This window comes from Sus scrofa, chromosome 4 (assembly GCF_000003025.6).
Source record: "Sus scrofa isolate TJ Tabasco breed Duroc chromosome 4, Sscrofa11.1, whole genome shotgun sequence".
Taxonomy (NCBI): domain Eukaryota; kingdom Metazoa; phylum Chordata; class Mammalia; order Artiodactyla; family Suidae; genus Sus; species Sus scrofa.
This window is the reverse complement of record NC_010446.5, coordinates 55,311,254-55,325,433: the sequence shown is the minus strand read 5'-3', so window position 1 is coordinate 55,325,433 and position 14,180 is coordinate 55,311,254.

The following is a 14,180-nucleotide window of genomic DNA, read 5'->3' as shown; positions in this document are numbered from 1 at the left end:
GCTATACCAGGCATTCCTGCTAGATGTTATCTAACCAAACATTAATAAGACACTTCTTAAAAGGATTTTTATAGCTTAATGAATAAAAGATAAATAAATGATGACAATGCCATATGACGCTTACTTTATAGAAGTAAGAATAGCATGGCTTTGGAAACAAAATGGGTGAATTTGTTCTGTCTGGGTAATAAGACTTCACCAAGGATCTTATTCTTCAGTCTTGAATGATGTAGGAATTTAATAAATGGACTTGAGATGAATTCCAGTCAGAGAGACTAACATATTCATGGGTGTGAGAAAGAATGACTTGGAAAAATTGAAAAATTCTTTGTGGCTGAAGGGAGGGCTTCCATGGAAGAAAGGAAGAGAAAATCATGCTGTAAAGATAGGATGAGGTTAGATTATGAAGGGCTTTATATTTTTAAATTCCAAGCCAAAAAATATGTATTTTATACTGTAACTTACGCAGAGCCAGTAAAAATTTTATTCTCTTTTTTTCTCCTCCTCCTCCTTTTTGATTTTCTTTTTCTTCTCCTTCACGTGTGTGTGTGTGTGTGTGTGTGTGTGTGTGTGTGTGTGTGTGTGTACATTTGTCTTTTTAGGGCCACATCGGTGGCATATGGAAGTTCCCAGGCTAGGGGTCAAATCGGAGCTATAGCCACAACAATGTCAGATCCAAGCCAAGTCTGAGACCTACACCACAGCTCAGGGCAATGCTGGATATTTAACCCACTGAGCGAGGCCAGGGTTTGAACCCACACCCTCATTGATACCAATCAGGTTCGTTAATGCTGAGCCACAACAGTAATTCCTCTTCCCTTTTAAAGAAAGGAATGATATGAAAATGACAGTATTCAGGAGCTCCTGCTGTGGCTCAGGGGGTTAAGAACCCAAAATACTGTCCATGAAGATATGGGTTGGATCCCTGACCTCACTCAGTAGGTTAAGGATCTGGCTTTGCCACAAGCTGTGTCATAAGTCACAGATGCTTCTTAGATTCAACTGCTAGCCTGGGAACTTCCATATACTGCAGGTGTGGCTGTAAAAAGAAAAAAAAAATAGCATTCAGTAAAGGAGACTTTATGCCAGACATGTTACTTGAGCATTTTATATGAGAAATTTTCACAACAATGCTATGAGGCAGAATAGTCTTTTTCTTGAATAATATGGAAGAAGAAAATGAGACTTGGAGAAGATAAGTAATTTTTCCAAAGTCACACAGCTTGTCAGTGGCCAAAAAGAGATACAGACCTGAGTATTGTTGACTGCAGAGCCCAGTCTCTTAACCACTAGGGTCTATTGCCTCTTCCGAGTGATGTTTTAGAAATACCTCTTTGGAGCCTAGACAGAGGTGGTTTAGAGGAGACTGGGGCGGGCGGCGGAGAGAGTCAGCAGTCAGAGAGCCCATTTATGAAGCTATTGCTAGAATATAGGACTGAGGTGATGAGCCTAGAACTTGGAAGGGATAATGAAGGCTATAAAGATAACATCTTTCTCTGTAAGTCTTGAATAAAAAGAAAATCAGGAATTTCTGTCGTGGCTCAGTGGTTAACAAATCTGACTAGGAACCATGAGGTTGAGGGTTCAATCCCTGGCCTCGATCAGTGGGTTAAGGACCTAGTGTTGCCGTGAGCTGTGGTTGCAGACCTGGATCTGGCCTCGCTGTGGCTGTGGTATAGGGTGGTGGCTACAGCTCCGATTAGACCCCCTAGCCTGGGAACCTCCATATGCCCCGGGTGCAGCCCTAGAAACAACCAAAACCAAAACAAACAAAAAAACCACTACCATTCTGGGGGAAAAAAAGATCATTTTCACTAAAAAGATTGAAAATATTCCCATTTGTGATACTTCCTTTCAGGAAGTATCATAATGTTTTAGAAGAAAGTTCTCCATCTCTGCTTGGTCTTGGGTAATGACATTCATTCTCAAAATCTGGCATAATTTAGTTTTTAATCACAGGGCTGTCTTTAATACATAGAAAATTGTGTTTGAGGAAAATTGTGTTCAGGGAGCTCCTGTTGTCGTGCAGTGGAAATGAATCTGACTAGTATCCATGAGAATGTGGATTTGATCCCTGGTCTTGCTCGGTGGGTAAAGGATCCACCAGCTTTGAGCTGCAGTGTAGGTTGAAGACGCTGCTCAGATCCGGATCCAGAGTTGTTATGGCTGTGGTGTAGGCCAGCATGTATAGCTCTGATTAGACTCAACCCCTAGCCTGGGAACTTCTATATGCCACGGGTATGGCCCTAAAAAGCAGGAAAAACAAAAGGGAAAATTTTGTTCAAGGAAAATTATGTTCAGGGAGTTCCTGCTGTGGCACAGTGGAAATGAATCCAACTAGTATCCATGACAACGTGGGTTCGACCCCTGGCCTCACTCAGTGGGTTAAGGATCCAGCATTGCCTTGAGCTTCAGTGTAGGTTGCAGACGAGTCTCAGATCTGGCATTGCTGTGCTGTAGGCCGGCAGCTATAGCTCCAATTAGATTTGACCCCTAGCCTGGGAACCTCCATGTGCCATAGGTGTAGCCCTAAAAAGCAATAAAATAAAATAAAATAATAAAATAAAAAGGGGAAAATTGTGTTCAAGGAAAATTATTTTCTTTTATTTTTGTCTTTTTGCCTTTTCTAGGGCCACTCCTGTGGCATATAGTGATTCCCAGGCTAGGGGTCTAATTGGAGCTGTAGCCACCGGCCTACACCAGAGCCACGGCAACTCGGGATCCGAGCCGTGTCTGAGATTTACACCACAGCTCACGGCAACACCGGATCCTTAACCCACTGAGCAAGGCCAGGGATTGAACCCACAACCTCATGGTTCCTAGTTGGATTCGTTAACCACTGAGCCATGACGGGAACTCCAAGGAAAATTATTTTCAAGTCATTTCTTCAATACATTGCTGGATCTTGGGTTACATGAAGTTGGATAGACTGAAACATTCCCTTAAAAATCTGCCAATAAAAATGGGTTGGTAAGACCAGTACAAAATAATCACAATGCTGACAAAATGTACCGAATGCCCCTAGAGGCATCCTGGGAAACTCCGAGGAGAGGAGAGTGATTTTGCTTGTGGCATATGGGCAGAATCCAGGGACACTTTTGTAGAGGAAATTTGCATTGGAATTGGGAAAGAAGGATTTTGAGGTGAGTGAGAAGTGATGAATTCCAGGTAGAAAGAAGAGACTCATCAAAGAAGCTGAAGAGCCAAGTGTCGGGCAGGCTGGGGGAGCACAGGATGTGATCCAGTTTGGAAGGTACGAAAGCGGGGATGGGAGAGGCTCAAGGGCAACAGAATGCCAAAGCCATCATGAATTCCAGAGCAGGGCAATGCGACAGGCAGTCTTCAGAAGGAGGGAGAAAGTGAATTCTCTCAATAGAGGAAAGAAGCATATGAAAGTTCCCAGGCCCCGGATTGAATCCCAGCCACAACTGTGGCAACACTGGATCCTTAAACCACTGCCTGGTGGGCATGGAACCCACACCTCAGCAGTGACCCAAGACAGAGACAACACCAGATCCTTAACCACAGTGAGAACTCTCAGAAAATTTTTATTGAGAGTCACTGGGTTATAAATACCTCTGGTTGTCACTCCCCAGTATCCACTCAGTGTTGATGGCATCTGGCACATGGCACTTATGTGGTATTTGTTGAGCAAGTGACTTCTGTGCTTCTCTCTATATGTATGATGGAGAAAGGGACCTGCTTTAACCAAGTACACATCTTCCAGAGAAGGAGCCTTAAGTCATGGCTATGAGTGAGTCAGAAAAAACTCAGTTGAGGATGAATTATCAACTTACCTCCTTTGGGGCCACATTCCCCCATTTTATTTTTTTTAATTAATTTTTTTTTTTGCTTTTTAGGGCCAAACCCGTGGCATATGGAGGCTTTCTGGGCTAGGGGTCAAATTGGATCTGTAGCTGCCAGCCTATGCCACAGCCACAGCCACAGCAACACTGGATCCAAGCCTTGTTGGCAACCTACACCACAGCTCATAGCAACTCCAGATCCTCAACCCACTGAGCAAGGCCAGGGATCAAACCTGCGTCATCATGGATACTAGTCAGATTCGTTTCTGCTTTCATTACAATGGGAACTCCCATTCCCTCATTTTAAGTATTTATTTATTTTCATTCCCTCATTTTATTTTATTTATTTATTTATTTATTTTATTTTATTTTATTTTATTTTTTTGGTCTTTTGTCTCTTCAGGGCTGCACTTGTGGGATATGGAGGTTCCCAGGCTAGGGGTCCAATCGGAGCTGTTGCTGCCAGCCTATGCCACAGCCACCCCAGATCCGAGCCACGTCTGCGACCTACACCACAGTTCACGGCAACGCCAGATCTTTAACCCACTGAGCAAGGCCAAGGATCGAACCCGCAACCTCATGGTTCCCAGTCGGATTTTTTTCTGCTGTACCATGACTCCCTCATTCCCTCATTTTAAATTAGGAACAAAATTAAAACCTACCTAGCAAGGCTGTGATGTCTTAAAAGCTTGGGATAAAAAGCATTGCACAAGGGTGAGCTGTTACTTGGAAGATGTTAGGATTTGGGCTTAGCATCCAGAGTCGTGTTCTTTGGCTTCTGGCCCCAGTAGACCTATCCAGAGATTATTCCACCTTATACTTGCATCTGTCCTGCTCACTTTTTTTTTTCTTTTTGCTTTTTAGGGCTATACCTGTAGCATATGGAAGTTCCCAGGCTAGGGGTTGAATTGGAGCTGCACCTGTTGGCCACAGCCATGCCAGATCCTCAGACTTATGCTGCAGCTTGTGGCAGTGCTGGATCCTTAGCCCACTGAGTGGAGCTAGGGATTGAACCCGCATCCTCAAGGATATTAGTTGAGTTTGTTACTGCTGAGCCACAATGGGAACTCCTGTCCTGCTGAAGTTATAGTTCATGTCTACAAATGCAGAAAGCAAAAGATCAGGAACATAAATATCACTTTTCCTTGCCCTAACTGATTGAAACCCTTTTCACATGGCAGGCTTCACTTGCTGCCTGCTGGCTCCAGTAATTCCTGCAGCATGCTGCCTGGGCCATCTGCTCCATATCGCAGCCAGGCAGATGGAACGGATACCCCACTTCCTTGGAAATGCCTAGCTTTCTCCTTTGTGTTCTTTGCTTGGCCATACTTCCCAGGTCTACAGAATGCAATGGTTATAGTAATAGTTCCTTTTTCTTCCACCCTTGCAAGGAAAGTTAATGACTTAAATTTTATTAGGAGAGCCTTGAGATGCTAGATCCCATGTTAAGCAATGACCAAAAACTTCAATAAAAGCCCTGTGACATTTGTGACACAAAATAAATAATTCAGAAACCATAATTAGAGAATTCGTTCCTCCAACTGTCCCTGTTTGCTACAAAAGGGAATATTACTACATATCTTTCCTTCTTTCCTCTGATACTTTAAGCTGCAATTATCTTCCACCAAACTTAGAACAGCAGGTACAGCCCCCGCTGAGATGATTAGGGTTTAACCGTATGGGTTATTAGTGGCTTCGAAAATTCTATGCAAACCAAGATATGATTTGGCTCCTACCGTGATAATCTTGATGAGATTTACAAATATCAAGGAGAATTCTAAGCTCTCCTTGGAACTCAGAGCAAAAATGCTTGTCTCTTAAAAGTAGGGGCTTAAATTAAATCTTAATCAGGTTTCAAAAATAACTTTTGAGGATTTAGTCTAAATAAATAAAAATGTAAGTTGGCTTATTTAAGAAAATTTTTAATGGAGCAGAATTTTTTTTTAATGGAAGAAAGGTAAAAGAATGCACTTTTAGCTGATGTTCAGCAAAATCATGAAGTGAGACAAGTGAGTTTTCAGGTGTCCTAACATTGTTGTTGCTCTCTTTAATTTTTGTTCCTACTATCGCTTCAAGTCACCTATAAAGCATATTTTTTTCTATCATAAAAATATATTAATACACTAGGACGTTTGTATAAATTAGTTTAAAAATGTCAGGCCCCTGAAGATAAAAAAAATTACTGCTTTATAAAGGCTTCCCAAAGGAAGAAATAAAAAATTAACCTTCATTCTCACCAGGGGATAATTTCCTTCTTCCATTCTTTTTCTCTGAGGCAGTGATTCTACTTCCATAAAGAATAAAAGCTCTTTTCCTTCCAGTCCTTTCTAGAGTCAACATACTAACATTCCTGTTAGCCTTGTCTTTCCCAAAGCTCTTATGTTATATTGCCATATACTATACTTATTTTAGGTCCTGCTTAATGAGCTCAGATAGAAAGCTCTATTAACCTCATTTTGTTCTATGTCCAGCTGCAGGCACTGTGCCTGGGCCCACTAGGTGTGTGACAAATGAATTTGTGTTGACTGATCTTGCAAAGTCCATCATTTACTACAGAACAAAGAACACTGTCATGAATTGAAAGCATCCCCATAGTTAATTGCTCCAAACAAAATGAGATATGACATTTGTACTCAAAAGAGTTTCTATCTTTTAGTTTCATGGATCTCAACATTTTGTATTCGTGCACAATTTAAAGTTCTCCTGTTTTTTGGTGGCCCACCTTAAGGGATTAACAACAACAAAATCAGCTAAGTAATTCAGTAGCCACTACAACTTATAGCTAATATTTTGCAGCAAGGGGTCAGGGTAGGTTCCCTGGGATGGCATGGGCAAGGAGGTCCTTTGGCGACTCCCTTTATCCTACTGGGTCTTCATCAGCTGCCCCCTTGCTGCAAGTCACCCCAAATAACATACAGTTTAAATCAAAGATAGGAATTCCTGTTGTGACTCAGCAGGTAAAGAACCCCACCTGTATACATGAGGATGAGAGTTCGTCATTGGCTTCGCTCGGTGAGTTAAGGATCTGGCATTGCCACAAACTGTGGCGTAGGTCGCAGATGGGGCTAGAATCCAGCATTGCTGTGGCTGTGACATAGGCTGGCTCCAATTCAACACCTAGACTGGGAATTTCCATATGCCTCTGGTACCACCCTAAAAAAAAAAAGTCTAAGATATGTAAACTCAGTTGGTATAAGCTGGCAGTTCCAGCTCCAGTTCAACACCTAGTCTGGGAATTTCCATATGCCTCCGGTACCACCCTAAAAAAAAAGTCTAAGATATGTAAACTCAGTTTACATGTCTCATATCTTCATCTTTCAAGCAGATCACCAACCTATCTGGAAACTCAGTGGTCACCACTGGTCAATTTTGCATCCATTACTGTCTATTTCAGTCTCATCTGTCCGTTTTGAGCCCTTTAATACGTCCAAGAGGCAAAATCGTCTTATGTACCACAGAAGACTCTTTCTTTGGCGCTGACCTTATGGTGACTTTTTACCAAAGATACTCTTATTCTTCCCTGCACTGCACACACAATTCAGTGTCCGGCAGACAGTCATTGATGTAACGGCAGTAATAGTTGCAGCAAATATGGAAGAAAAAGTGGGGAGCTTGTGAAAGGCTGACAGCTCCTCACTGACCTAATGACCATGGCAGCTGAGATAGCAACTGTGAAGAAGACTTAACTGTCATTCAAGACTCTCCCCAGCATCAAGACCCCTCCAATTCCTTCCTTGATCCTTCATATATCCCCTGTACGGGGGCAGATCCTGCTTATGTGGGCTTGAAACATCCAATTCAGAACGTCTTCTTTCTGAAAAATAATAAAAAATTACATATGTAGAATTAGCTACCAAAATGAATATTTATTCTAAATAAAAAAAAGTTATAAATCACACACAAAAAACTTAAGAAGCTGACATATACCCCAAAAATCACAAAATCCACACAAGTAATATAATTTTTCAAATTAATTAACCACATCATACAACTCTATAAGGACATACTCCTACTTTTTCTGGCTGCATACTCTTTGGTTACTACTTTGTGTAACTAATGGTAAGATTTCTGGGCATTTCCATTTTACTCAAGCAGTGACCAATTTCAAATACTCTTGTACTGATAACACTCAATATCCCTTTGCAGAAGCATGCTATGAATTCGATGTTACCTTAATCAATGTTGGTATTTTCTATTAAATCAGCAAGAAATTTATATGGTCTTTGAATGTGTTGATATAATTTATTCCACTTCATTAATCTGATGATCAAATAACCCAAAAGCTTATTCATTACTTCTTCACAAAATCCATCTCTTCATTTTAGTTAATTGTGGCTCTTGGTATGATCTGAAAGTTTTAAAAATTATAATTAGTTTCTAGATATCAGAATATCATCTTTATTGCCCTTGTTTCATATCCCATTAATTTTAATCTACATTTTTCTATATTTATTAATAAATATGTTAAGAGAAAATATTCTTCATATTTATCTAATTCAGGAATCTAATTTCTCTATCTTACTGAAAAACATCTTTCCAAATTACAGTTAAAATGGCACATATGAATTTTACCGACTTTTTAATAAATTTATAATTAAAGTTTTCTTCTAAGTCTTCAAAAATATGCTTTAGATTCTTAAAATATTGTTCCCATGCTCTAAGTCTTAAATAACTTTATTTATTTATTTATTTATTTATGTCTTTTTAGGGTCATATGCCCAGCATATTGAATTTCCCAGGTTAGGGGTCGAATTGGAGCTGTAGCTGCCAGCCTACACCACAGCCACAGCAATGCTGGATCCTTAACCCACTGAGTGGGGCCAGGGATTGAACCTGCATCTTCATGGATACTAGTTGGGTTTTGTTACTGCTGAACCACAACAGGACCTCCTTAAATAACTTTAGAATGAGTGCATTATTCCACATCCAGAGTTGTTAAAGATACTTACTTGTTGTTAAAGAAAAATCCAGGTCTCATGTGCATTTATCTATTTATTTAGAGGCAAGCAAAGTCTTTATTACAGGAAAGCCAAAAGCTCCCAGGATAGCTGGGAGCGGGGAGAAGAGCACCCCTCTCTATTGTCTTATAGGGGTTTTTATCCCTTAAAGATGGGGAGGGTACCAAAGTGGGGTCCAGAAAGATATGATTTTCTCCCATTGGCCTTGCCCAATTGCCTATATCAGTCTTTGTCCAATAGGGGTATTAGGGGTGGAAATGTTCATATGTCTTTTCATTTTATTTATTTATTTTTTTGGTCTTTTCTAGGGCCTCTCCCCACGGCATATGGCGGTTCCCAGGCTAGGGGTCGAATCAGAGTATCGCCGCCAGCCTATGCCAGAGCCACAGCAATGCAGGATCCGAGCCGTGTCTGCGACCTACACCACAGCTCACGGCAATGCCGGATCCTTAACCCACTGAGCAAGGGCAGGGATCGAACCCTCAACCTAATGGTTCCTAAAATCGGATTCGTTAACCACTGTGCCATGATGGGAACTCCCTCACGTGTCTTTAAAATGCTCCAACTACAAGGAATTCAAGCAAAACAAAAACGTGTTGCAAAATTAGAAGGAGTCCATTTTCCCCTACAAGTGAGATTAGTTAAACTAGCTGCATACTGTACACATTCTGCAATTGTTTACTATTTTAAAGAGCACTTACAGCCATTTGTCCTTACCATGTCTTATATTAATCATTATATTAAGTACTTTTCATGCATTATGTCTTTTTTATTTCTGCAACTATCCTATTAATTGTGGATATGATGACTATAATTACCTCCACTCTATGGGTGAAACAGTTGCTTGAAAGCATCTGTAGTTAGCAAAAGATGGAGCCAGAGTTGAGCTCAGAAATTCTGAATCTAGGACTCAGGCTCTTAATTACTACAGATCCTGTTTTCTTTCATTGCTATATTAATATAAGTAAAAATAAATAAAAGATTTGGAAGAAGGGAGAGTTTGTCCTGATGAACCTGAAATACCTGCCTAGCTTTAGGTTGGGGCTCTGTATGGCAAGAAAAACGCATTTAGCAAAGCTGAAATGGTCCCTATTTTTTCCCCTCTACATGTGCTAATGACTGGATTGTGGCAGCTATATTTAGCCTCTGAGACCTGCAGAGGGAGCACATGGGCTTGAAGCTGTTTCACTGTTCTGTTGGCTATAGAGTACACAACTTTAGCCTGTTGGAAGAAAGGCGATATCTTGGGTCCTGTCCCTGACTCATTGTCACCTCTGTTAAACTCTATCATCAGACTGAACCACAGCTTCCTCCTCTGTAAAGCTATGGTCTTTGGTTTTTTTTTTTTTTTTTTAATTCTATAAACTTCAATTGCAGATCTATTTTAAGTAGGAACATGGGGTTCCTGGTACCAAAGATATTTATTCATCTCACTAAAGTCATACTGTTTAACTGTGGAGCTATAGTTCAAGGCAGAATATATAGTAAAAGACAAGCCACATTATTCCCTCTTCTCAGATATTCCAGTTTATTAACTATGCACAAAAGTAAAAGGAAGAGGCTTTAAGATTATTATGCTTTATTGTAGATAAGTAAGGATATTATGTGAAATAATACCACTGACATAACAATAATCACAATAATGTTCTCACTTGTATTCATATTAGTTTATGGCAACTAGATATATAAATTCTGTAAATCTAATTTATAAAGTCAATCACTACTGAGACATGTTTACACATAAAATTTCCTGACAAAGAATTATAAGTGACCAAGAAGCTCATGAAAAAGTACTGATATTACCAAGAGGGGAAAAAAAAAAGTGATAATTAAAGCAATACAGTTGTTTACCCCCCAAGTTGATAAAGACTAAATGAAAGTCTAATTTGGCAAATGTTTCTAAATGAAAATTTGGTGATGTATTTTGGAATTTTATATACTCTCTAACCCAATATAGTTTATTTCCAGAAATTGATCTTATATAGATAACCACACCGAAAACTATAAAATCTTACTATTTTTTTAAAAAAAGATCTAAATAAATTGAGGGACAGCTTGTGTCTTTGGATTAGAAGACCTAACATTGTTAAGCTATCCATACTACCCAAAGAAATCTACAGATTCAATGCAACATCTATCAAAATTCCAATGTTATTTTTTGCAGAAACAGAAAAGCAAATCCTCAAAATCATATGGAATCGCAGCTCCAAGTAACCAAATTAATCTTAAAAAAAAAAAAAAAACAAAGTTGGAAGACTCACACTTCCCAGATTCAAAACTTACTGCAGAGTTCCAACAATCAAAACAGTAAGATATTGACATAAGGATAGACATATAGACCAGTGGAATAGAACTGAGAGTTTGGAAATGAACTTATATGTTTATGGCCAATTTCTTTTCAAGAAGGATTCCAAGACCATTCAGTGGGGGAAAGCATAGTCCCTTCAACAAATAGTGCTGTGAAAACTGGATGTCCTCATACAAATGAATGAATTTGGACCCTTGCTTCACTTCATATACAAAAATCCACTGAAAATGGATGCACAGCTTAAATATGAGCTAAAATCATAAGACCCTTAGGCAAAAAGTGAGGGTAAATTTTCATGAACTTGTATTAGGCAATAGTTTCTTAGATATGACCCCCAAAGCATTAGCTGCAAATAAATAAATAAATAAATAAATAAATAAATAAACATTAGTTTTTATCAAAATTAAAAACTGGTATTGGTGGTACAGTGGTGAGTGTAGCTGTCTTCCAAAATTAAAAACCTTTGTGCATCAAAGGACATTATCAAGGCATTAAAAAAGACAATCTAGGGAGTGCCCTGATGGCCTAGCAGTTAAAGATCCGGCATTGTCACAGCTGTGGCTTGGGCCAGTGCTGTGAAATGGGCTTGATCCCTGGCCCAGGAACTTCCTCATGCCACAGGTGTGGCAAATAAGTAAATAAATAAATAAAAGAGAAAATATTTGCAAATCATGTATCTGATAGGGGCCTAGTGCCCAGAGTACACAAAGAAATCTTATGTTTTGACAACAAAAAAGACAAACAATATTTTTAAAAAATGAGCAAAGGACATGAATAAACATTTCTCCAAAGCAGATATAAAAATGACTAGCAAACACATGAAGAGATGCTCAACACTATTGGTGACTAGGGAAACACAAATCAAAAACCACAGTTAAGTACCACTTCACACACACAAGGATGGCTATAATTTTTTAAAAATGCAAAACAGGAGTTCCCATCATAGCTTAGCAGAAACAAATCCGACTAGGAACCATGAGGTTGCTGGTTCGATCCCTGGCCTGGCTCAGTGGGTTAAGAATCTGGCGTTGCCGTGAGTGTGGTGTAGGTCGCAGAGGCTCAGATCTTGTGTTGCTGTACCTGTGGTGTAGGTCAGAAGCTGTAGCTCCAATTTGACCCCTAGCCTGGGAATCTCTGTATGCCAGGTGTGTGGCCCTAAAAAGAAAAAAAAAAAAAAAAAAGCAAAACAATAAGTATTAGCAGGGATGTGAAGAAATGGGAACACTTATACACTGCTTGTGGGAATTTAAAATGATACAGCCACTATGAAAAACAGGTTGGTAGTTCCTCAAAAAGTTAAACATAGAATTACCAATTCCACTGCTAGATATATACTTAAAAAGAATTAAAAAAAAATACTCAAACAAGTACATATACACGACATTCATTGAAGCAGTATCTCCCAATAACCAAAGATGGAAACATCTGATCCATGGATGAATGGATGAACAGATGTCTTATTTTCATACAACAGAATATTATTCAGTCAAAAAGAATTAATTAGTGATACATGCTTTAATTTGCATAATTTAAAAAAATATGCTAAGTGCAAGAATCCAGACACACAGGAACACATATTGTATGATTCCACTGATATGAAGTATCCAGAATAGAACACAGATTGGTGGTTGTCAGGGGCCATGGGCTAGAGGAATAGGGATAATTTTATAATAATTATAATTGGAGTATAACCTCTAAAAATTGAGTCTATGTGTACATCTATAACTTACATAATATACATCAACTATGCTTCGATAAAAAGTTTTAAGAATAGTTAATTTCTTGTGTAAATTTTATCTCAACTTGTTTTTTTAATGTTAGTAGACACTGTCTTTGAGTAGGGGTGTCATACATGATATCTTTCATTATTTAGCTGTATTTAATTTTTTTTTTTTTGTCTTTTTGCCATTTCTTGGGCTGCTTCCATGGCACATGGAGGTTCCCAGGCTAGGGGTTGAATCGGAGCTGTAGCCACTGGTCTACGGCCAGAGCCACAGCAACGCCGGATCCGAGCCACGACTGTGACCTACACCACAGCTCATGGCAACGCCAGATCGTTAACCCACTGAGCAAGGGCAGGGATTGAACCCGCAACCTCATGGATCCTAGTCGGATTCGTTAACCACTGCGCCACGACGGGAACTCCTGTATTTAAATTTTTAAATAGTATTTTAATAATTAGGAAAAAATTGTAAAAAAAAATAAAGTAACCCTCAAGAACCTGACAATTTAAAGCTACACTTTGAGGCAGCTAGAAAATAAATGGGTAAGAAAAATCTAAACATTTTTTTACACACTTTGAGAAAAACGCATCTTTGAAAAAAGTGTTAAAAACATGTTTATATTATTCATCTCTGTTTCTTAACAATTACTTTTTTTATATATTGCTTCTTAGAATTCTTATAAGAAAAATAACAAGAATGGCATCAGAAAAGTACATAGAGGAGTTCCCACTGTGGTACGGTGGGTTAAAGGATCTGGTATTGTCTCTGTGTCAGCTCAGGCCACAGGTGCAGCTTAGATCTGATCCCTGGCCCAGGAATTTCCACATGCCCCAGATGTGGCCAAAAAAAAAAAGAAAAAAAATGCATAGACTTATTTTAGACCTAGTGTCTTTGGGAGAAGGGAGTGGGAAGTTGAAAGGGATGGGAATTATTGCAATGACAGAGAAAACTCCAATTTGCTTGTATAAAAGAAACAACTAGCCATTCAGAGAAAGAAAACAAAGTCCATTTCACAGCTAGCTTTGTTCTCCCTCCTTTTCTCCGCTTGATGCAGGATTGAGAGAAAGTAAATATACAATCTTTTTTTTTTTTTTGGCTTTAATCATAAAACTATTCCCTGAAGAGTTTTGCTATGGCAGTTGAGTTTGGGTTTGAAAAAATTAGAGAAGCAATAAAGGAGAAGGATGAGTACTTCTCGTGGCTTCTAATTTCCTTCTGTAATGAGTTTCCACTTAAATGTGCCTGTAGTTTGTCCTCTTTTCTTATGGGAAAATATGTGCAGTGGCAACTCTTCCAGGAGCCAAGTTTCCTTCTAATGCTCAGTTTTCTTGGCTGGGGGAAAAATACATACAAGTTAGTATTAGGCCAATTCTGTGAGGGAAAC